Here is a 25,342-nt window from a genome sequence, read left to right as displayed (position 1 = left end):
CCGCCTTGCGCTCAATTATTCCAGGTAGGCTCTGGACCCACCGCGACCCTGAACTGGATAAGGGTTACAGATAATGGATGGATGGATGGACATCTGTGTTTGATGTCTGACCTTTCTAATGTTCTCAAGGCTGAATGCCATCATATACTCACAGAAACGTTCCACCATGTAAACCTTTGCCAGAAGAGTAGCAGCTGCCACAGCAGTAAAGGAGGACAAGCGATGTGTATAGTACACTCAGTAACCCTGGTAACATTACACAACAAGTTGTGGCTAGAACATTAGAACCGTATTTCAGCCTCGGAGCTAGCCTACAACCACCAGTAGTCTACTTATTAAATCCATTCCCATAAACTATTCTAAACCCTTCATAACCCAATATGACTAAGGGCTCAAAAAATAAAATAAAGAAATAAAAATCACACAAACAAAGGATGTCAATCACAGAAGCCGCCCACTCCCTGTTTACTTTCACTTAGCAATCACCCACCCACTTACTAGCACGTTCACAGCCCTAAAGCAGTGTGTGTTTATGTGTGTGTGCCCAGGGTAACTGAGAGAGCTGTCGAGTTGGTGCGGGGGATTTGTCTCACTCTTATCATCCCTCCCACACACACACACACACACACACACAGATAAGAGGAGTGGGCTTAGACACACATCAGACACACTATTTAACAATCACTCGCGGCGAGCATCAGGCCCAGCCCAGAGATCAAACCCCAGCTCATCGCAGCACATGGAAAATCATTTTGCTGCCCCCGCTGCTGCCGCTCTGGGAGACGATGAAGGATTTCTCAATGTCAGTCCATCTGTAATTACCAGAGTGTGTTAGACAAGAGACAGCCCTCGCCACTTACAGCACACTTCTCTTAGAAATGATCATCTGTGAAGGTATATAATGTGTGTCATATGTTCGACAGGAGGACTGTGTCGCCAATAGCTTGTAAAGCAGGTGGAGTAGAGTAGTGGATAACCACCGCCCTCAGTGAAGCAGACAGGGGTTTGATTCTCCACCCAGGAGTCTAACTCTGAAACACGACCAAACTGTGAGTCGTTCTGGATAACGCCTGACATACATGTGTCCACAAAGGCAGGAATCTATACAACATCAGAATCACAAGCTGTAAGAACACCGGTGAACCCAGGACCCTAAATATTACCTTATGAATGCTTTCATATCATTCTTTATTTATCCTTTTGAAATATAAAAAGTACTGGGTTCTCAAAACACAGGACAGGATAGAACATTTCTGCTCCACCTTAAATGATGCATCTGACAGGTTGTTGGGTGTGGCTATGAGGGCTGGGTTGGTGGGAGTGGCTGTGGCTTGGCGAGTATGGTTGTGACTTGCAGGGTGTGGTTATGCTATTAAGTGGGTGTGGCTAAATAAGTTGTGAGTGTGGCTATGGTTGCTGGAGTGGTGGGTGTGGCTATGTTGGATGTTGGATGTGGTTATGTAGGATTGTGGGTGTGGTTACCAAGGATGGGTTGCTTGTGTGGTCATGTGGCTTGGAAGATGAAATCGTGAGGGTTTGTGCATGAGGTTCGTTGGAGGGTATGGCTATGGTTATATGGGTTAGTGGGCATGGCTATGATTGTTGGATGGGTTGTGAGTCTTCTTGAGGTTGTCAATGGGTGGGAAGCCTCAGCCTCATGCTCCACCCACAAGTAAACGACAGGCGTGACATTTCCAGTGTGTTAACCTGATCTCACTGTCAGTGATTTGGCCTGGCTCTGCTACTGGTCCGGCATGAATCATAAAGGCTGACCCGTACTACATGTCATGCCAAATTAGAAGACTTGTGATTGGTCCTTTTTTACGTGTCTGTCAAATTTAATTTCCTGAAGGAGCAGACCGTTCTTGGCCATGTTAATGCAAGAATAGTGGGTGGGTGAGGTTGATCTGGTAGTTATGGTTATGAAGGCAGGATTGGTGGGTGTGGTTATGTGGGTGGGTGGGTGTGGTTATGAAGGCTGTATTGGTGGGTGTGGTTATGTGGGTGGGTGGGTGTGGTTAAGTGGGTTGGTGGGTGTGGTTATGAAGGCTGTATTGATGGGTGTGGTTATGTGGGTGGGTGGGTGTGGTTATATGGGTTGGTGGGTGTGGTTATGAAGGCTGTATTGGTGGGTGTGGTTATGTGGGTTGGTGGGTGTGGTTATGAAGGCAGGATTTGTGGGTGTGGTTATGTGGGTTGGTGGGTGTGGTTATGAAGGCTGTATTGGTGGGTGTGGCTGTGTGGGTTGGTGGGTGTGGTTATGAAGGCTATATTGGTGGGTGTGGTTGTGTGGGTTGGTGGGTGTGGTTATGAAGGCTGTATTGGTGGGTGTGGTTATGTGGGTTGGTGGGTGTGGTTATGAAGGCAGGATTTGTGGCTGTGGTTATGAAGACTGTATTGGTGGGTGTGGTTATGAAGGCAGGATTTGTGGCTGTGGTTATGAAGGCTGTATTGGTGGGTGTGGTTATGTGGGTTGGTCGGTTATGAAGGCTGTTGGTTGAGGACTTTAGAGCAAAGTAACACTCCCAAACCTACAATACATTGTGAGCCAAATGCAATATCACAGGAGTTGCGTGTACTTGCAGCTAACAGACAGCACACTGAGGCCTAGCCTCTGCTGCACAGTGGGCTTTCAGAAGCACACAGCTCCAGCAGATGTACTACAGTCTGAGTGATTTTTCTTTTTTAGCTTTCACCACAAAAGAGGTAGCATTGTGAAAGCGCTTTTTTTTTTCAATCACAAGTCAAGACTTCACTGCACTCCACCGGTGGCAAAACTGAAAAGCTGCTTTCAAATAGGTGCAATTATCTGCAATCAGCAGCCTGCGGCCCACTCGCTGAATGGAAGACTTACGGAAAAACTCCATACTGGGGAGGGGGCAAGTATAAAAGAGAGGACAGAAGAAATGGAGGGGAGACCGTGGGAAGGAAAGTGAAAAAAAGCAAGAGGTGAAAAAAAAGAGAGAGAGAGAGAGAGAGAGAGAGAGAGAGAGAGAGAAGGAAGCCCTATTTGGACAGTATTAGTTTTACACAAGGAGGAGGGGTAATATAATTTGTAATATTTATGGCCAATTCTCAGGGGAAAAAGAAATCTTGCTATAAATGACAGGGATGGGAGTGGCCCCTGGGTTTACACACTGCCTCACACCTCAAAACAGATTACAACCCATCTGTTTCTCTGCTTCATCAGGACACCACAGAGCAGGTGGTATTAGGGTGGTAGTTCATTCTCAGATTTGTGGTGGTCCCGACCTTGAAGACAAGGGTGAAAGCAGTGAACAAAGTGGACTCTGTCAATATGTATGTTCAGAGGAGCTGAGAGAATGGACGACGAGTGAAGAAACAAGGCGGTTCATGATGTTATGGCTGATCTGAGGTTGACCAGAGGCTTGACTGACCTGAGGATGTGTGTATTTCTTAACGAAGGTAAAGGGCGCTAGAATAACAACTGAACACAGAGTTGATAAAAATGACTAACATGGTGCATTCGGAGAGGACCTATTTCCTTAAGGAACTTTGGTAATAATTACACAACTCTTCATGTAAAACTAATGCCCTTTAAATAGAGCTTAGAGAGAGAGAGAGAGAGAGAGAGAGAGACATGATCCTATAAGTAAGAAGAGAGGCAGATGGAGGCTGAGAGGGCAGATACTGTAATAGTGTGATAAAGTGCTGCGGTGTGGAGTGGAATATTAAAGTGAGCATCAGTGACCTCTCAGAATAAATCTGCTCTCCTCCGCATCACTGACCCGCCCCTAATGCAAATACCTCAGTCATTGATTGGTCAGTGACAAACCAAACACAGGAAACATAACCCTCCTACCTTTCACACTCAGAGTGGGTCAGTGTTAGATCTGCAGTGACCAATCAGAGACCGGAGAAAATAGAACTCTCTCTCTCCCCTGTTCTCATTCTCTCTAATTCTCCTCGGTCTCTAATTTTTTCTCTATTTTACTTTTTTCATTCTCCTCACTTCTCTCTTTCCTAACTCACCTCTTTACTTGCACCTTTTCTTTTTCCTATTCTTCCCTCTTTCCACCTTCTACCTTTCTGCCCTTTCTCTCTCTCTCTCGCTCACTCTCTCTCACTCGCTCTCTCTCGCTCTCTCTCTCTCTCTCTCGCTCACTCTCTCTCTCTTGCTCTCTCTCTCTCTCTCGCTCTCTTTCACTCGCTCTCACTCTCTCTCTCTCTCTCTCTCTCTCTCTCTCTCTCTTTCTCTCTCTCTCTCTCTCTTTCTATCATGGATAATGTCAGTTTTAATGGTCTCTGGACGTCAGCTGTGGCTCTGCTGACATTTCAAAGGCTTTCTACTTTACTCGTATTCTCTCACTCCTGAACACTCTGTTAGTGGACCTGCAAACAAATGGTTCACCAGTGTGTGTGTGTGTGTGTGTGTGTGTGTGTGTGTGTTTTCAGGAACAGAAATATTTTTGAATTTTGAAGCCAGAGAAAAACTTTGCAAACTTTTGCACCAATCATGAGCCAGACAGGACATGGCTTACAACATTAACGTACAAACCCCATTTCCAGAAATTTAAAAATGCAATAAAACAAGAATCGGTCATGTTTAATTCTCTTAAAACATTTAACAACAAAAGCACAAAATTGTTTCCAGTGTTTTTACTGTCTGTGAGGAGTGTGTTATGTTCTTCCTGTGTCCACGTGGGTTTCCTCCGGGTGCTCCGGTTTCCTCCCACAGTCCAAAAACACATGTTGGTGGATGGATTGCTGACTAAAAAGTGTTCATAGGTGTGAGTGTGTGACTGAATGTGTGAGTGTGTGTTGCCCTGTGAAGGACTGGCGCCCCCTCCAGGGTGTATTCCCGCCTTGCGCCCAGTGATTCCAGGTAGGCTCTGGACCCACCGCGACCCTGAACTGGATAAGCAGTTACAGACTACGAATTAATTGAATTTATTATTATTATTACACAGATATTAATCACCATCTTACTGTATTAATTACTTATAGTATTGTATACATATAAATACATTTTTAATCTGACTCCTTCAAGTTGCTCCAAAACGTTGGGATGGAGCAAAAGAAGAGTGAATAAAAGTTATAAAAAGAACATTCACCAAAAGCTCAGACCTTGAAAGAAAAAAAAACACAACACTGCTCATCACTTTATGTCAAACATCACGAGAGAACTGTCAGAACGTCATATTGTAAAATACTTCAGGACACCCGGAGCAATACCAGTCCATGAAGGGTAAGGCTGGACACCAGACCCACTGTGACCTGAACTGAATAACAGTCACAGACAATGGACACCAATGTTAAATAAGTGTGACCTTCGAGCCCTCAGATGGCACTGCATAAGAAACTGTCTCCCTACAGTGATAAATAACCACATGGGCTTGGGAGTGCTTCAAGAAACTGTTGTTATTTAACAGAGTCCGCCACTGCATCAGTAACACAACATGACACTCCTGTTACGCAAGTAGAAAGCCATGCATTAATCCTGTGCATAACGAGTTCTCTGAGCCCAAGCTCATCTTAGATGGACCAGAAAACAGTAGAAACGTGTGCTGTGGTCAGAAGAGTCCATGTTTCAGCTTTTTTTCATATAAAATGTATGTCGAGATTTCTGTGCTAATGACAAATGTGACCATCCTTCTGTCAGCAATAGCATAGTCATATCATCACTGTCCAATGAAAAACCTGCGTTTGAACACAGCAGCTGCCCTTGTGTGAGCCCTTGGGTTTCACCATGAATCGATCAATAGAAATGCTCCAAAGTTTCTTGGAATAAAATGTTTTTCGATGTGTTGTCATCGAACTCCATTAGAAGTGAAGAAGGCTTTTTTCCCTTCTCTTGTACAGTTGTTATTTTGGAGAAAGATGTGTTTCACTGGACAGTGATGATATGCGGGAGTCGTGTTGTTCAGTGAAGAAATAAAACATCACTGTTGCCACACTAACGCTGTTAGAAGCCTGAAGGGAACTAGCTGAGCTGAGGGTTATTCACTTATTTTTGAGTTTGCATGTTTCACAGACAGAGCTGAAGGTCGGGCTCTAACAGCCTCTGTCTCTCAGAGTCAACGCTTCGGAACGAAAGTGTTTAAGGTGGTGATGTATGTATAAACAGATCCATACGGGACGTGAGTTTGTGGAGAGGCAGGTGGAGCAGAGATAAGCGTCTCGTTCTCCTCCCGCTAAGCTCAGAGAGATTGTGGTGTCAGGAGAGACGCATCCGTATCTTTACCCCCATCACACACTCCAGCTGATAGAGGAATGCCCAGCAGACACACACTTTCTTTCTCTCTCCCTCTACATCGTTTATTCACTCGCTCTCACCTCTTTCACCTTCATCTTTCTCACCCTTTTCTTTCAATTTGCTTCTGCTTACTCTATCTCTCTAACCACCCTCTTTCAACCCACTCCGCCTCCCTTATTCTTATTCTCCCACTCTTTTGCTGACTCTCTCTCATTCCCTTTCCCCCAATATTTCACCGTCACTCTCCCTCCTCCTTTCTCTCGCTCTGTGAAACGAAAAAATGCACAGGGAAGTACATGTGATGGCGCATACACACTATATGCATGAGATCCAGTACAGCCTTCATCAGAACACACTCACAGAACACTTATTCAGCTGCAGAAACACACTCCATAAAAACCCCTCTAGCTTTTGGCCTTGAGCTGTCAATCAAACCACAACAAATTTCATCTACAGCTTAAACACGAAGCCAAAGACTGAAGCTGTTAAAGTGAAGACTCAAGAAAGGGCTCAGAACAGTAAACAAAACATGATTTAAAACTCTTTCCCAGGTGAGAGGAACAGGGCTTATATTCCCTAAAGAGGAGAACCCTTATAAACGCTCAAAATCATCACTGTCCACATTTTTACAACAGAACTGGAGAACCAGGAGAAGTGACACTAGTGTGTTTGTGTGTCTGCTGTAATCATTTCCTGCTCTTTGTATGTGTTATTCAAAATATGATAAAGGACTAAACACAGCAGTAGGATTCTCCACCTTTCAGCACCTGTTCCTTTAAATGATAATGAGCTGCCCACTGTTCACCAGGTTCTGTTTTTTTAACCGTTTTTGCTTGGTTCTCTTTCTTTTCTGTTCTTGTTTTCTCCATTTTTGCTCAGTGTTCGTTCTGATGGTTCGTTCTCAGATTAACCTCGTCTTTGTGTCCTCACGTAACCATGGGTCCAGCACTGTGATTGGTGAGACTCAGAGGGGGCGGGGCAATTCTAAAGTCTCAGCCCTTGACGTCAGAAGCAGAGCAGAATCGTGAGCAGAGTAGGTCAGGGTTTTGTTTGTAACGCTGAGGGATGAAGACCACCTGGGTTGGACTAGTGCTCTCACCCAGTGGGTGTTTGTTGTTAGTGCACTTCCTAAAGGATTTCGCTAATGGTCCCAAAAGTTCAGAAGAGTGCGAGAACAGGGCTCGGTTTGGCTTCACCTCTGCTAATAAATGAGCCTGCTGGCGGCTACAGCTTAGCTGGTTTATAACAGCAGACTCCATTAACTTTAACACCACACATCAGATCTCTCAGCAACGGTAAATGAAGGACCATTTCCTCCCTCTCTCTCTTTATTCCCACAGGGAACTCTTTTATACCCCTCGCTTCAGTAATCAATAGCCCATTTCACCCTTCACTGCTATTTGTACGCTATTGATAAACCCCGCAGCTTCAGTCCAGCTGTCACTCAAAGTCCAGTCCCAGGAAGTATTCTGTGACGAGAGCTAACATGGACGATGCTGAACCATAGTCTAATCTCAAGTAAAGGTAAGATTCCTTCACTGGCTCAGTTTCACATCTGTGTTGGGATCCAGCTCATGAGCCCATGGTTGTCAAGCTAGCTTGGGTCCTGTTTACACTTGACATTAACACCTGACCCCATGATTTAATCATAGTGATAGCATCATCGTCCAGTCAAGGCCCAGAGTGTTCATACTTGACACCTTTTGAAATGCTTCTGCGTCAGGATACGGATCCAATCTGCTTTTCCCCCCATTCAATATTCAAATTAGGTCTTGTTCTCCCCAGCAGATTGGCCTCCATATTTTCAGCAAACATAAGAGTGGGAACTATAAGAGGATGAGGGTGAAGATGCAAATGCAAACAAGCCATGTATGTGGACAAGCTGTTTTGTGTTTACATGGTGAGTCTTGATTGGATGAGGATCAGATCATGGTGAGTGAATGCCCTCCTCCAAAATGTACATAGTGCAATTTCCGCAGATCTGAGCCCAAAGGAGCAACAACTGAGGCTGTGAACAGCATCAAAGCACCTTGCACTAATACAGTGAATAATCACTCAATCACTGTGTCTACAACCTTTTGGATTTAGTGAAATATCATGGAGATTACACAAGTACACAAACGTAAAAACCACAGCCGATTTAATGAACAACTGAAGAGCACCACATTCGCATCACTGACCGAGAGCTGAACTGATGGAGGTCACGGCACCAGCGGGTCGCCGCAGCTACCACAGAAACATCAAAGGCCAGTGAAGACGAAGCGTGTTGTATTAGAGCTTCACGTACTGATACGAGAGCAACACTCCAGTCTAATGAGCTCCCCATAAAGGGATTATAGCGGCTTTATAGAATAACATGCTGATTAACTCAGTCCGAAGCCAAAGTCACACTAAGGTCATGCACAAAAAGGAGAAAAAATGACTTGAACGCTCATGTACTAAGTCGCTGATGTTTTGGAAGCAGCTGGATAAGCGGTTACAGATAATGGATGGATGGATGGATGGGCACAGCTCTGGAAGTTGGGTTTGTTTTTTCTGAACTCACTGCAGAATTTCCTGTCGACACTGAAGTAATGGTTCTATACAGAAGCGTCTCAGTTTGGTCAAATTACACATTGTGTCGATCTCTAAGTCAAAATAATGAACGCAGCATTTTTCTGATTTGTATGACAAATAAATGTGCGTTGCTTTATTACAAGGTCCACATGTACTAGTACTGTAATAAGAGTGGTTCTGATTTTATACTTTGCACTTTGCAATCCTAATATAAATTCTGCTGACAATCCAGAAACATTACCTTTAACTGATGTTAAAAAACCCCTATCATTGGGAGACTGTGAGTTTGAACCTAGTGATGCCTCAGGCAGCCAAGGCTGGGAGTCTGAGACAGCGTAATTGGCTTCACTCTCTCTGGGTGGGCAGGATGGCATCACTCAGCAGAATGCCAACAGCCATCTGTTACCTAACACACAGAACTGAGCAATTTGTGTTCTCCTCCAAGTGTGTTCAGCCGTCCAGTTTGTCCAAAAGCCTGTGGTGGCAGGAGGAAGCATGGGGTAGACTTAACATCCCCATCCAAATGATGTAGACCTAGCAAACAAATGGAATTAAAAATCAGTCCCCCCTCCATTAAATAAGGTAATGTTTAACTGATGCCTGGAATTCAACACGCAGATGTGTGTTTTTATGAAGCGCTCTTAACAGATGTTCTTTCAAAAGCCCTGAAGCTGAGAGAGTGTTCTCTCTGGCTGAACAATGATAAGCCTCGGTCTCTGGCTGAGAGAATGGGCTGGAGAGGGGCGGAGCTTTGGACAGGTAGGAGAGAAGGAAATGAGGTTCTTATCAACAGAGACAGAGCGCAATAGAGAGAGAGAGAGAGAGAGTGAGCCCCTCTTCACAACACCACACTCAGCACTCGGTGTACAGTACACAAACAGCTCCAAGCCTCTTCACAAATAACAACCCCTTCACCTGCCAAGCCCACCATCTCACTGCCAGCCTGGCGCCAGCCTCGCCTTCATAGAGAGACAGAGAGAGAGAGAGAGAGACAGAGAGAGAGAGAGAGAGAGATAGACAGAGACAGACAGACAGCTCTCCAGATTTTTTTTTATTGTTATTATTAAACTGCATAAACCAAAAGCATTCCATATCAGCTTCAATCTACTCATATAGTTAATATTTCTCTTCTTGAAACTGTTGTAAGAAAATCATAAGTATTTTTTATATTTTAAAGTAACTCTAGCCAGTATTTTTACCTTCAACTCACAGCTTCAGTATCATGGTGATGCTCCACTGACCTGTAACAGAGAGAATAGAGCCTCTGTCATTGCTGGCTCAGCACTGAAGAAACTGGGGAGGTTCGGATGCGGCTGCATCATCCAGAGTGTGTCTAACATTATTGGTGGGGGTTGTGGTGACTTTGTGATGTCACAAACAATGGAAAGTGGTTGGGGGCTCTAGAAAAGCACTGTATAAGTGTAAGCATCATCCATTCATTGTTCATTATATACAGCACACAATTTTCACACTGAAAAAAATGATATATATATATATATGTACACACACACAGTGGAACCTCTGCCTACGAACTTGATCCGTTCCGTGACGTGGTTTGTAAGTGGAAAAGTTTGTTTCTCAAGTCAATTTTCCCCATTTAAAATCATGGAAAAGCAATTAATGCGTTCCAGCCCCCACCCCGAAAGTCACCTTTTTGCACTGATATGTGTTTACAACACTCTCAAATTAGTAAAAAAATACATGTAGCGTTACTAAAAATAAAAGAGAAATACAGTGGAAACAGTAATAAAAAAGAAATAATAAAGTTTAAAGTGGTTACACATCGCTACCTTGAAGACGTGACGACTGGCTGGAGGAGTAACACAGGCACTGACTGTATGACGGGAGGTGGGGGGTGGGTGGAATAACGGAGAGTAGGTGGTGAATGTGGGGAGATGAAGCGTAGATACGGCTTAACTTAGCACGAATTTCGATGTCTGCTATTTACACTAATGCTAAATTGCTAAAGCTACAATTTGCTAATCTTAAAAGCTCACTCAAGTCTGGGCGCTGGGAGACTCGCCTATTGGGGTCAGTGGCCATTCCCAGTCGCCAGCTCGGCGCAGGCTCTGGTTCGTTTCTAGAGTCATGGTTCACTGGTGGAGGCAAAAAATATTCAAATGCCCGGTTCGTATCTTGGAAAGTTCGTTAGTAGAGGTTCCACTGTATATATACAATGCATTCTGTTTCACCTTCAGATCCATTCTTTCCTGAAGCAGCCCTAACCTCTTTTGCCCCTAACTCCAGCATTTCAAAGACTCAAAAGTGGTTAGGGTCCCAGAGCCGACATCTGGGTTGCTGATTACGTAGAGCCAGCCCTGTGTATCGTGTGTGTGTGATGATGCATGTTCTCAGCTAGATTTAGCTGCTTTGAAACTTTGATCATATCCCTGTCCCCCAAGCTGAAGTCCATTCACACAGGGAAGGTGGCCACAGCTGTGCTCTCGGACACTCTCTGATGATCCCCCTGATTGAGTTCTGGGTTCCAGTTGGCTCTCAGCTTCACAAGAGCGGATGTGGTGAAAATGAGCTCTGACGTATTTCTCTCCTAACATCATCTGGCGATTTGGAGGTACACGGGGGCTCATGGTTAATGTTATTGCTGATGACAGAGAAGCTCATCTACAGGCTGCTGACTTTTGCTGTGGCCCTGAGTCTCTTTGGTCCAGATGCAATTTAAAGAAGTTGCAGAGGAAACACTGGCCACAAAGGAACAAACTGCGTTTGAGAGAGTGAGTTTTTCTCAGGCTTTAGTGGGCTGGCTGCTGCAGGAACGTCATTTTCAAACCAGTCACGTTTCTCCCTCACTCACACACACACACACACACACACACACGCTCCTCCGCCCCCCCACTGAGTTAGCACAGGATTTCTCAACCACTGCTGGGAACTTTCGGATCTTAGCACAACGGTCTCCATCTCTCTGGGCCTGCTGTATTTTCCCTTGCTCTGTTTGCCTGCCGTCAGATTCTGTCTCTCATCGCTGTGATAATTTCCTTCTCCAGCTCACGGATTGCAAAGCATCAAGCTCATAACTCTTTATGATGTAACGTTAGCATCCTTCAGCGCAGGATTAATCTCCCAAGTCTGCAGCGGCTAAAAGAAAGAGAAAGCTGTCATTTTGTCACCCGTGGGGGAGGTAACTACTTCTACGCCAAGCCAGGCAATGTCTGGAAGTATGCATATATTTATATTATGCACTTATGCATATTTCATTGCATAACTTCAAGTCTATTTTAACCCTTAGGCTTTTGAGGCTGCAGAACAGGGCCTGGACACTAGAGGGAGCTAGTATGTTGAGCAATGTATGTAAAATGTACCGGGAAACATGGTAGCGTCGATAGAGATTTGCACAACGTCTGAAATGGCTCACTATTCCCTATAGTGCTCACTATATAGTTCATTGTTAAAGGAGACTGAATCCAGAAGAGTAGTGAATAGTTTCGGACACTGCCTCATGCAGGTTTTTAACCAAACAATGCAGTAGATTATTGGTATACACTAATATAGATGAATTGTATACTACAGGGTGGGCCATTTATATTTATACCACTTTTCAAGATGGGTGGGGACCATGGCGGCCATTTTGAAGTCGGCCATTTTGGATCCAACTTTTGTTTTTTCAATGGGAAGAGGGTCATGTGACACATCAAACATATTGATGTGTCACATGACCCTGTTCCCATTGAAAAAACAAAAGTTGGATCCAAAATGGCTGACTTCAAAATGGCCGCCATGGTCACCACCCATCTTGAAAAGTTTCCCCCCTCTCATATACTAATGTGCCACAAACAGGAAGTTAATATCACCAACCATTACCATTTTATAAAGGTGTATCCATATAAATGGCCCACACTGTACTTTTTTTGCAGTGCACTGTGGGATTGTTTGACTGCGCTGAAAATTTTCCACTATTTTTCAGACACTACTACAAAATGGAAGAACCCCAAAATAATTTACTATATAGTGAATAGGGCACAGTTTCAGACGCAGTGTTGCTTTTTTTCGCGATAGCTGCTAGACAAGGGAATAAGGCCTAACAAAACTTCTTTTAACTCGGAGCATTCAGAATTATAGCCGAACAAAAGCCATCCATCCACAAGTTTTCCTTGTCCATTGTTCCTTTGCCTGTCTCCCATAAATATGCAGACCGTCTGGAAGGTCTTAACTGTTAATGCCAGAATGTTCTCACATTTACACACAGCTGGTATTTACAGCCCCTGCTCTGTGTTGATATATGGAAGTGGCATTAGCCAAAGCTCAGAGCAAAACAAAACTGCACAATCCTCCAGCCGCCATTTCTGAGGCAGAATCAACCTGACACCTGTTCCTTTCAGAGCCATCTTTACTTCACTGCTAATGACAGTGATTACTGAGCTCCAGTCTGCTCCCATCACACCAGCCGTCGCACGCAAAACACACACACACACAAGCACATACCCCAACCCGAACAAAAGTCACCTCACTGATGCCAAACCCATCAGCTCAGACCAGGAGCCTCACACTGGGTGAAAGCTGCCTTTAAAGCAACGATGTGCACAGCAAGACGTTATCTGGGTAAAACTGCTCCAAATGCCTGTGTCTGAATGCTGATAACACAGACTGGTCCCCTCCTGAAGTTCTCTTCTCCACTCCAAGTGATAGGAAATGACACCAGAATTTTAAAAAAAGATATATACCAAAAATAAACCATTTTTGTTCTTGATATTGCCAGGTTTTTTAAATTTTATGTGAAAACCTGTAATGTTGGGATCAGACTATAGGATATTTTTGTCTTTCATGAAGGTCACAGTGTCAGATTCGTCAAGAACTGTGTCATAAATTCATGTTTTATTTTGGACAGGCGACTGGCAACATTACATCTTAGATGTTGACTAATCGCCACGTTCTTGCATGAAAAAGAAGAATTAACTTCAAATTATTTAACTATAGCTTTACACCTTTATAAAATCCACTCGAGTAAATGTTGAGCTCTATCATTTTATATCATTATATGTAATTTTATTTACTCTTCACCCCAAATATTTATCATCTCCAGTTCTCCATCATCCAGCTTACCTCTGCCCAAGTGCCACCAACCGTGTCAGCAGATACTGCAGGATAAATGCCCAGATCTGTTACATCAGCTGACAGATGCCTGCTCTAGCTAGCACCACAAGGAGTAGAAAAGCCATCCCAACCTCCAAGTGAGGCCAGTAATGATTGGTAAGACTCTGATCCAATCGGGGTTCTCTTGGTGATGGAGCTAATGCTTAGACCAGGACACCATTCAGGAGCTCCTGCTAGCTTGTATAAAAGAGCAGCCTTTTTGAACATTCTATTCTGATGCAACTGAGCTTCAGATTGCACAAATGAAACCTAACCTTAACATTACCTGGACATTTCAACCTTAAAAATGAATGAAAACAGACAGACAGACACACACCTACACACACACCATAGATCCTTCAGGCAATGGAATGACTCATAGTAGCAGCTGGAGCTTATGAAGACAAACTGAAGCATCTTTCTCTCTCTCTCTCAACATGCATCTCTCTCAAACTTCTTCTTGAACTTCTACTGCTTTATTATTCAGGTGTGGCTGGAAGGGGTCCAGTGAGGTTTCCATGACACTGAATACAGACCCCAATCTCTCAGTCCAAACCCATGATGAAGCACATCTCTGCAGGAAGTAATTGGGGTTAGCAGAGTCCCTCGCTCTCCTCCGAGGATCATGTGTGCGCCAGCTTTAACGGACCAGTAGATATTAATGTAGATATTAAACTACGACAGGCCCGACCTAATGAACGGCTGCGAGGAGAATGGAGGCTGTTCGGCTCGGCTTAGTCCCCTGTCACCTCATTAATCTCCCGCTCATTCTACCACATCCCCACAATCAAACCCATAAGCCTGAGTGGGAGGCCTTGATTTTTTTTAATAGAGTCACTGTTTGTTTCCTGATGGCTGTGGTGGAAAGCAGGAACAGAGCTATGCTATGTTTTTTAAATAAAAATCTTAATAACAATGCCATTGTGAAGTACAGCTCATTATAAAAACAGCACTGTCACTTTTTAATCAGGGACAGAGATGCGTGAAATAAAAGGAACGGCAAGAAATTAGCTACAATAATATTGGAGGTGTGGGTTGCTTTTTTCCCATCTTTACAAAGAGCTGTTCCCAGATAGCAATAAATATTTGGCCCAAATCTACAGCTCCCTTATGGAAGCACACATTTGGCCTTGTCACTGTTGGGTCTGGCTGCCTCAACTCAGCCAAAGGTCCACTTTATATGGGCCAGATGTCAGGATGTGTTGCGGACCACATATGGGCCAAATCAACCGGCCCAAATCTGGGCCCCAGACCGGCCCAAACAGCACATGCTCTAATGTCAAGCCCGGCTCATGACAGCTTGAGCAAGGCACCTAACCCACTCCTGCGCCATTGGTGCTGGGATGTCTGCCTGGCACTCCGGGTGAGTGTGTGTGTGTGTGTGGGCACTGCCCCAATGCACTTGTGTCTGTGTGTGTGTGCTGATTGCCACAGATGGGTTAATTGCAGAGGCAAACTGTTGTTGTACTGCTGCACAAAAACAATAAAAGCATGTTTAAGTTTACACTTTAATGTGTTACTCATTACTCAAGTCTCTAACCTAAGTTACATAGTGCAGTTTCTGCAGTGCTGAGGTTTGATTCTCTATATTATGGGTCCGTGAAACGGTTTAAGGCAACAATTAGGGTAAACTTTTGTGATACTTTAACTTTCACCAGATTTTGCTTCTCAGCAGATTTGTTTCTTTTTCCTGTTTTTTTTCCCCTTTTTTTTTTTTTCTTGAGGCACATCTCCATCTAACTGCTCTAAACCGCAACACAAACACAACCATACACACATACACGCTTTGGTCTGCAAAAGCCTCAAAAGTCACTTCAGAAGGCGCCCTGCTGGGTGAGGTTGCCATGGTTACATTTATGCACAGCTTGGGTTGCCAACACCTCTATGAAAATTTAAACAGAGAAGCAGCCTAGAGAAACTTTCTTCCTTTTTTCTGGGACGCACCCCCCAAAGGAAAGAGATTTGGAGAGTGGGCTCATGTAGCCCTTGTCTTTTCCTCTGTCTGTAGATCTAAAGTCTGTTCTCTGAACTTACGAATCTTTTTGGCCCATGATGTGCATCTCTGTATGTGTGTGTGTGTGTGTGTGTGTGTGTGAGGGCTGATGGACAGGCTGTTGCAGTGGATCAGACATGTGAACACACTGTAGCCTGAGGGTTGAGTCCAAACATGCATGCGCTCCATCTGAAACACACACACACACACACACACACACAAACAAACTCTCACAGACACACACATCATACTGTGGACAGGAAACCTCCAGAGGCGCAGTTATATAATCAAGGAGCCGTGGTCGGCTGATTTTTGGGTCTCGCTGTGGCTTTGTGTTTCATTTGGACAAAACTCTCCAATACAACAAGCATAGGGTGCCTCAAAGGTTGATGCTGTTTAAATTGAGGTCATCGTTATAAAAAACTTGGGTAGACATCTTTAAAATTCTGGGCAGAATAGGATACAGAATCCAGACGTGGAAAATACATTATATTTTGTTTACAATAATGAAATATCATTGATTTACAAAGAAAACTATGCATAATCTACATAATTATTAAACACTCTTTAGCCCTTTAAACAGCATGACATTTTCTCAATAGATGGACGAATAGGAATGCTCCAAAATAAAATTATTTATATATATATTTCTCGATATAAAGAGTTATCTAATTAGCACCATGATTTCCATACAGAACTATTTGTGTGCTGTGCTTAAATGTTTCTTTAGACATGTTTCTAAACAGAACCTATTGTAATTAAAGGAACACTACAATCAAGAACCCTTGAAGAACCATCTTTATTAAGATTAAACATAACTGAATGTGAAGCCGGCCTGTCTCTACTGGAGTCCAGAATGAATTGCTGTTTTCCCTGCTCAACTGCAGCTAATTACACATGGTAATTAACAGATGAGTTGAATTAGATGTGTTTAAGCAGGGAAATTACTTAAATGTGCTGGATACTGGCCTTCCATCCAACCACGACCAGAATTGATGACCTCTGTCCTGATCAGACTCCCTGCCCGAAACAAGCACAACGGAGTTCTGATCTGTTGATGAAACTTGAGCCATTTCTTTAGTATATCCAGGTCATCTGGACAGCTGCAGTGATACGTTTACTTCCTGACAGACAGGAACAGCACAACATTTAAAATACTCTGCAGTTACAAGAAGTCATATGTATGGGCGGGTGCAGATATGTTTTAAAACAAGATGATGAGCAACATATGTGTGACATCACAACCATAAATTAAGATATTTTGCATCTACTTCACATCTACATTGCCTGTGGAGTGGGGTGACCAGACGTCCTCTTTTACCCGGACATGTCCTCTTTTTTAGACTTAAAAAAATGTCCAGGCGGAATTTCACAAACGTCCGGGATTTTGTTTTTCTAGAGCTTACATAGAACTTCGAGAAGTTTCGTTCACAAACTAGTCCCGCCCTCCCCTACTCCGATTGGTTCACTTGAGTGTGAAGGGGGCGTGGTGAAGTAGCCTAAAATCTTCTGATTGGACGGTCTGACTGTAGAGCTACCGTTATTGGTCGATAACCTTCTCTGTAAACATTTAATTGGTCAGTCTGCACGTCAGTAGTCCTTGTTTACGTCAGGCAAAGCTCATGTACCTACCCTCATCTCGAGCAGCTATGCTGAAACGTAAATGTAAGCTCTCGGATGAATTAAAAAAGAAATGCCCATGTTTTGTGTAGCAAATAAAGGTGTAAAGGACCTAAAAGCACACATAGGTTCAGCTAAGAATACAACGGCAGCGAGGGGCAAAATCACCACCACCTCCTACTGTGGTCACCCTACTGTGGAGTGAATGATATAGTTTGATATGGTATCACAAACTTTAGCATCCACAATGCAAAGTTCTTTAGGAAATGAGTCTTTTCTTACACTGAATATCACCACTTTCTTACAAAAGCTGGCCTAAGAGCTTCCAAATATATCTAAAAGCCTTTTCTTTCACTTTGTCATCTCCCATTCAGCGCAGTCCTGCTGGAAGGTCAGCTATTGCTCGACCCACAGCGGTCTACCTGAGGGACTGCAGTGTTTACAAGTAATGTCTGCACTCAAGACTTGACCTTATGCTAACGCTCCCTCTCTGCGTTTATGGGTATTGTTGATAGCACTGTGCTGTTATTCATGTCTCTGTAAGATCCCTCTGAAAACATTCCGAGACCAGGCTTGTTTGTACACAGCAGTCGGGTCTCTGATCTTTCCAGAAGAATTCTCTCAGAGTTACCTAATAAGCCTCCTGCTACCACCGTGTGAAGAGAGATGAAGTGGTTTTGCGCTGCTGTGGCTCAGTACAGGGTGTTTCCTCCAGATATAAAGCACACCAACAAATCTATTATTAATTCAGTGGTGTAACTAGGATCTTATGGGCTCCACTGAAGAAAAACACATTTTAAAATGGTTCTGTGGCCTAACCTTCAGAAAACCTTATTTATACATAAATGACACCTTGTATCAACAGATTACAGTATTAAGGCAACACGTAATTCCAATCTGATATGTTGCGTGGTGCTGGAGTTAGGGGCTTTTAGGTAGGATTCCTAGACAAATCTGCAGAACATAAGGCCAAAATGTACAGACATCCATCCATTATCTGTAAGCGCTTATCCAATTCAGGGTCACGGTGGGTCCAGAGCCTACCTGCAATCATTGGGCGCAAGGCGGGAATACACCCTGGAGGGGCGCCAATCCTTCACAGGGCAACACACACACTCACACCTACGGTCACTTTTGAATCGCCAATCCACCTACCAACGTGTGTTTTTGGACTGTGGGAGGAAACCGGAGCACCCGGAGGAAACCCACATGGACACAGGGAGAACACATCAACTCCTCACAGACAGTCACCCGGAGGAAACCCACGCGGACACAGGGAGAACACACCAACTCCTCACAGACAGTCACCCGGAGGAAACCCACGCGGACACAGGGAGAACACACCAACTCCTCACAGACAGTCACCCGGAGGAAACCCACGCGGACACAGAGAGAACACACCACACTCCTCACAGACAGTCACCCGGAGGAAACCCACGCAGACACAGAGCGATCACACCACACTCCTCACAGACAGTCACCCGGAGGAAACCCACGTGGACACAGGGAGAACACACCAACTCCTCACAGACAGTCACCCGGAGGAAACCCACGCGGACACAGAGAGAACACACCACACTCCTCACAGACAGTCACCCGGAGGAAACCCACGCAGACACAGAGAGATCACACCACACTCCTCACAGACAGTCACCCGGAGGAAACCCACATGGACACAGGGAGAACACACCAACTCCTCACAGAGGACTCAAACCCGCAACCTCCAGGTCCCTGGAGCTGTGTGACTGCGACACTACCTGCTGCGCCACTGTGCCGCCCAATGTAAAGACAGTATTTATTAAATTGTTACATATTGACTTGGCCTTTCATAATCTCAAAGTCCTGCACCCCTAATATTTAATACCTTATTATGTTGTGCCTTAGCATCAATTACTATTAAACAGCTCGGTTAAACTGCAATAAATACATAGGAAAAGGTCGACTCCAGCTGAAGCTCTGTCTATTATTGCAATTATAGAAAAGTGTTTAATTATTTTAAATGCTCTGGAGCAGCTGCCCATGAGTTTAATGTCACCATACCCATAGCCAGTTGTGGGGTGAAAGGGTATAAATCCTTCAGTACTGGGCTGTGGACAATGGAAGTGCATTCCCTGACCGAATTAACCACATTAGAGAAATGTTAAAGCATGGTATGAGATATATTCATCTCATCCAACATTCATCCAACATCAATATCCAACCTCTGAATACAATCAAAGCCTCACAAAATTCTAGACAGATTCTGTTACGGCTGCATAGTGGAACAAACTACATATTAGGGGGACGAAATGTTGGATGAGTAGTGTATACTTAGTAGCACTTCTTGCAGGCCACTGGCAAGCATTACTACTTAAATGAGACACACACTGTAATAATGACTGTGACTGCTGTGATTAAAGAAAGAAATAGTTCAACAGAAAATCTCACCCAGGGCCAAATGATCAAAGAAAACACATTAGCTTTTTGGCACAGTGCAATGCCAGAAGTACCCAGGAGACACAGCATTATTATAGGGTTACGCCGTGGAAGCAGGATGCATGCTTATGGAATACAAATACAAAATAAAGAAAAAAAAAGTTTGTGAACAAGTATAAACAATTATCTCTGTGTGATTTAAGACACACATACTGCAGCTGTTTTTTTGTGAATTAAATTAATATATGACCACCTACCAGGACTGAAACAGGTGCAGCACATTACACATCAAACAGCTAATATGTGTGTGTGTGTGTGTGTGTGTGTTTGCTATAATTCTGGCCAGAAGGTAGGTGGGAAGAGCTAAACAAGAAAATCTTGTCATCTTTCGCTGGAAATATGAATAATGAACTGGATTAACACACATCTACACACAGTCATGCTCGTATACACCTACCTTGTTACCTGCTGTCTGCTATTCAGTCACATGTGATTAGCCTAGCAACACAGCTCCAGTAGCATCTTTCATTCAGCAAAGCAAAACCATCACTGATGAACCAAATTATTCCACATCTGCTCACAAGGGAAACAATCATTCAGTGATTCACAAACTCATAATTAGCAGCTCAACTTCAGCATGCGTTTCTCACAGTAACAGAATGCTAACAATTAGCAGCAGTCATTCTACGCTAGTATTTTCAGGCAGCTTCTTATATTACTTAGCTTCTTATATACTCACCTAGAGCAGCCATCTAGTTCCCCAGTTTCCCCAATTGTAAATAGTATATTTTAAGTATTAAATATTGTCTTCCAACATCTTAAACTGGTATGGTTATCAACCAGCATAATCCTTCTAGGTGATTAGCTAAATTATCACAAAACTAGCATAACGCACACACATAAATAGAGCTATAAACTTAATTTTTATTGTTATTGCACAACAAAATACAATACTGTGCCTCTGATTTAATTTAAACATGGCAGTGAGCACAAACACATGGCAGTGGAAGAAAAGTTTGGGGTTAGATGCTAAAGCACACCACCACCAATTTTCCTGGGGGGACCACTCCGATCCCAAGCCCACTTTTCTAACCACAGTCACCCCTTAAACCAACTTCCATTTTCTGTTGGTTTTATTGGAAAAATATTTACCATTAGTGAGCTCTTCTTAGAACTATGAGAAGATGAACATAAAAAAACTATTACTTACATTCCCTTTAAATGTCCTTTCCTGGGCAAAGTTGGTTATGATCCACAAAGCTAGTTCAAACAGCTGACTGACAAAAGGTTAGCTGGAGATCTGTGACGGACCATGATGCAAGAGCAGCTCACTCTGAGACTTTCGGAGATTTTCTCACTGCTGCATTAGAGAGGGTAAGACCACTTTCTGCTGTACTTTGATGTTATAGGGCACATCAAGATATTAAAGAGGGGTTGACCTTGTCCGCCCCTGGCCAGCAGCCTAGTAAGAGAAAAACCATTTTGGAGGAAAGAAGGATAGACCACCCCTGTCTACACTCTGTATACTTGACCTTGACAGTGAACCCTTTAATTACAGTATCCTCCCCTTAGGCAAGGTCTGCTTGACCCATACTCACCGTCCCATTGATGCTTAGCTAGTGCTGGGTATGTAGAGCATGCGGATGCCCGAAGCTACATTAGCCTAATTTCTTAGCCAGTGCTGTGCCCTCACGGCCAGCTACAGCAGGGACATGTAGTCCTAAGACTCTGCAACAAACTTGGATGTATTTCAGGTCACCTACAGCTTTGGCTTTAGTACAGAACAATCTTTTGTCCTCTGACACCTCACTAGCCTGAATTACATAACAAAGAGTTTGTAATGAGGATTCAGCAAACTGTACATATCATTAATACAGCAAAAACATACACTGAATTAGCAACCCACTTTGAAGTAATATGGTCCTGCCTAGTTAGTCACCTAGGGTGACCAGACGTCATCCCTTCGCCGGACATGTCCCCTTTTCAGGACCTCAGGATTTCAAAATCTCCAAAACTGTCTGGGATTTACCGTTACTTACTTTCTGACGAGTTAATCAAGTTACATCTGTGCAGTTTGTCTGTTTAACATTACCTTTAGAAGAAAACAGGCCAACTCTCCAGATCATGAATTATAGCTCTCACATACAGCATGCTTTATCATCCAGAACATATGAAAATATGAAATATAAGTATTTTCACATAATGTCTGGATCCCAGTGATGCTCTGATCATTTATCAAGTTTATGTCTGGTTGGTAAAAGGGGCGGCACGGTGTATTATCTGTAACCGCTTATCCAGTTCAGGGTCACGGTGGGTCCAGAGCCTACCTGGAATCATTGGGCGCAAGGCGGGAACACACCCTGGAGGGGGCGCCAGTCCTTCACAGGGCAACACAGACACACACATTCATACCTACGGACACTTTTGAGTCACCAATCCACCTACCAACTTGTGTTTTTGGACTATGGGAAGAAACCAGAGCACCTGGAGGAAACCCACGCAGACACAGGTAGAACACACCAACTCCTCACAGACAGTCACCCAGAGCGGGAATTGAACCCAGAACCTCCAGGTCCCTGGAGCTGTGTGACTGCGACACTAACCTGCTGCACCACCGTGCCGCCTTGATAAGAATATTATTTTATGAATTTTGCTTAGGGACAAATATTGAATGGAAAGGAATCTGTCCAAAAAGGCATTTGTTATTTATCTTGTTAATGAGTATCTGTTAATATATTATAGTTGCATGGTTATGGAATCATTTGTGCTGCCCCATGTGTCCTCTTTTTTGAAAACTCAAATATGGTCACATATAATGATATATTTTGTGTGTTGCCATTCTGAGTCATGAGCACATAATGTGTATGCCGGCTAACAACAAAGCCTGTGTATGTTGCCTTGGAGAGTGGTATATGGGTCAATCAGAATGACCATGCTGGGAGACTAATAAAATCAGCCTTAACCAGCGTGTAATTTGATCCCAGTACAAAAGTCTATGTGTTACTTGTGGCATGTTTGTGACCAAATAAAAACTGAGGTTTCAAATGGTTTCACGCTGCTAGACTTTACAACTAAACCACTGACAATGGAACAAAGTGCAGCTGCAAAGGTCACTGAATTCACTTAGACATGTCCACCCCTGATCCCCCACCAAAAAAAAAGAAGAAGAAAAAAATTACTCCTGGCTCTCATCCCCCAGGGCTCATTTAATAAGAACAGACAGCTGAAAGCTCTCAGGCCGAGGAAGCTCGGCTACGCTGCCGGCTGCTCTCACCTTCCCAGCCTTCGTCCATCAATGAAATCATGCATGAAGGGTAGACACTGCTTTCTAGTTTTTATTTTATTCTTTTGGATATTTGGTTTGTGATGCAATAACTGCCAAGGGAAACAGTAGTAATACTCTCTTCATTTCAGCAGGGAATAGTCAACATTAATATCGAGATTGAGACCCAGAGCAATGTAGCCATGATTCATTGCTTACATGGTTTTGTTTCCAGAGATATCCACAGCAATAAAATCACATTTGCAGTCAAGGCCAAACAGAGTAGACAGTTTACTGGGGGTTTAAACATTTTTACCACTGGGTATTCATATCCTTTCTCTCTACATTTTCACTGCTCACCCAGATTTGTGCCACAACCGTTTATAATTAAACAGCAGGATGTTTCTGCCCTCTGGTGGTGATAATGTGCACTGCATATAAGAAATAATAGAATATAAACAACTCTATTAATGCTGTTGATGAAGTCAAGAGCCAGAGTGGTACATTTGTTTTAAATGTCTGAAAATCTTAGCAATATTTTATTTAAAAAGTATTTCCTTTCAATCAAATGTCCCCAGTATCCCATTTTATTAATTTAATAAGTAAAGTTGAGTTTCAGGACGGCACGGTGGCGCAGCAGGTAGTGTTGCACTCACACAGCTCCAGGGACCTGGAGGTTGTGGGTTCGATTCCTGCTCTGGGTGACTGTCTGTGAGGAGTGTGGTGTGTTCTCCCTGTGTCTGCGTGGGTTTCCTCCGGGTGACTGTCTGTGAGGAGTGTGGTGTGTTCTCCCTGTGTCTGCGTGGGTTTCCTCCGGGTGACTGTCTGTGAGAAGTGTGGTGTGTTCTCCCTGTGTCTGCGTGGTTTTCCTCCGGGTGACTGTCTGTGAGGAGTGTGGTGTGTTTTCCCTGTGTCTGTGTGGGTTTCCTCCGGGTGACTGTCTGTGAGAAGTGTGGTGTGTTCTCCCTGTGTCTGCGTGGGTTTCCTCCGGGTGACTGTCTGTGAGGAGTGTGGTGTGTTCTCCCTGTGTCTGCGTGGGTTTCCTCCGGGTGACTGTCTGTGAGGAGTGTGGTGTGTTCTCCCTGTGTCTGCGTGGGTTTCCTCCGGGTGCTCCGGTTTCCTCCTACAGTCCAAAAACACACGTTGGTAGGTGGATTGGCGACTCAAAAGTGTCCGTAGATGTGAGTGTGTGTTGCCCTGTGAACGACTGGTGCCCTCTCCAGGGTGTATTCCCCCCTTGCGCCCAAGGATTCCAGGTAGGCTCTGGACCCACCGCGACCCTGAACTGGATAAGGGTTACAGATAATGAATGAATGAGTTTGGTTTTAGGGGTGCACAGGGGCACTATAGGTAGTGTCACTGACATACACGTGGCTGCAGGATCAATACCCACCTCGAGTCACTATCTGTGAGGAGTTTGGTGTGTTCCCCCTGTGTCTGCATAGGTTCCCTCCGGGTGCATCGGTTTCTTACCCAAGTCCAAAAGCACATTAGTGCAGAGATGAAGGGACTCAGGTGCAAGGTGGAGTTTAATAAGATACACAATCACAAATAAGACTAAACTGAGTGTAAACATAAATAAACAAAGAACTAACCACTAAACAGAGACTGAGAAGACTCTAGAAACTAACAGAGCTAAGCAAGAAACAGGCATAAAGGGGACACAAACAAGGAGCCATGGCAAGAGATCAGAAGAAACACCTATGAACAACCGTCACATGACACAGAAGGGGGTGTGGCAAGAGATCACATGAGGAGTCACATGCCCATGTGCAGACATAAACAAACACAGATACAGGGTGCGAGACAAAACAAGACCAAGCACAACATTTTAGAAAGTAAAAACAAAGAGACAAAGCATTACAGGCTTCAAGTGTCCACAGTTGTGAGTGAATGGGTGAGTGATTCAGTGAGTGAGTGATGCCCTGTGAAGGACTGGCACCCTGTGCATTGCGTGTTCCTGCAGTCTTGTATGCCACAGGGTCTGACAGCAACAATATACAATACTCAAAACACCATCACTTTTTCTAACAGAGCCAGAATTCCTAATATGGGCATCAGCATATCTTCATTAATTTCAGGGAAATCCAGGGATATATTTCTATTTAAAGTGGGACAATATTCTTCATGGCATCTTTCTGAAATCATTCTCCTTGTTATATCATGTGACAGAAATAAAAAAAATAAGAAA

Source organism: Hoplias malabaricus, chromosome X1, assembly GCF_029633855.1.
Source record: "Hoplias malabaricus isolate fHopMal1 chromosome X1, fHopMal1.hap1, whole genome shotgun sequence".
In the NCBI taxonomy this organism is placed as follows: Eukaryota; Metazoa; Chordata; class Actinopteri; order Characiformes; family Erythrinidae; genus Hoplias; species Hoplias malabaricus.
This window is presented reverse-complemented; position numbering follows the sequence as displayed.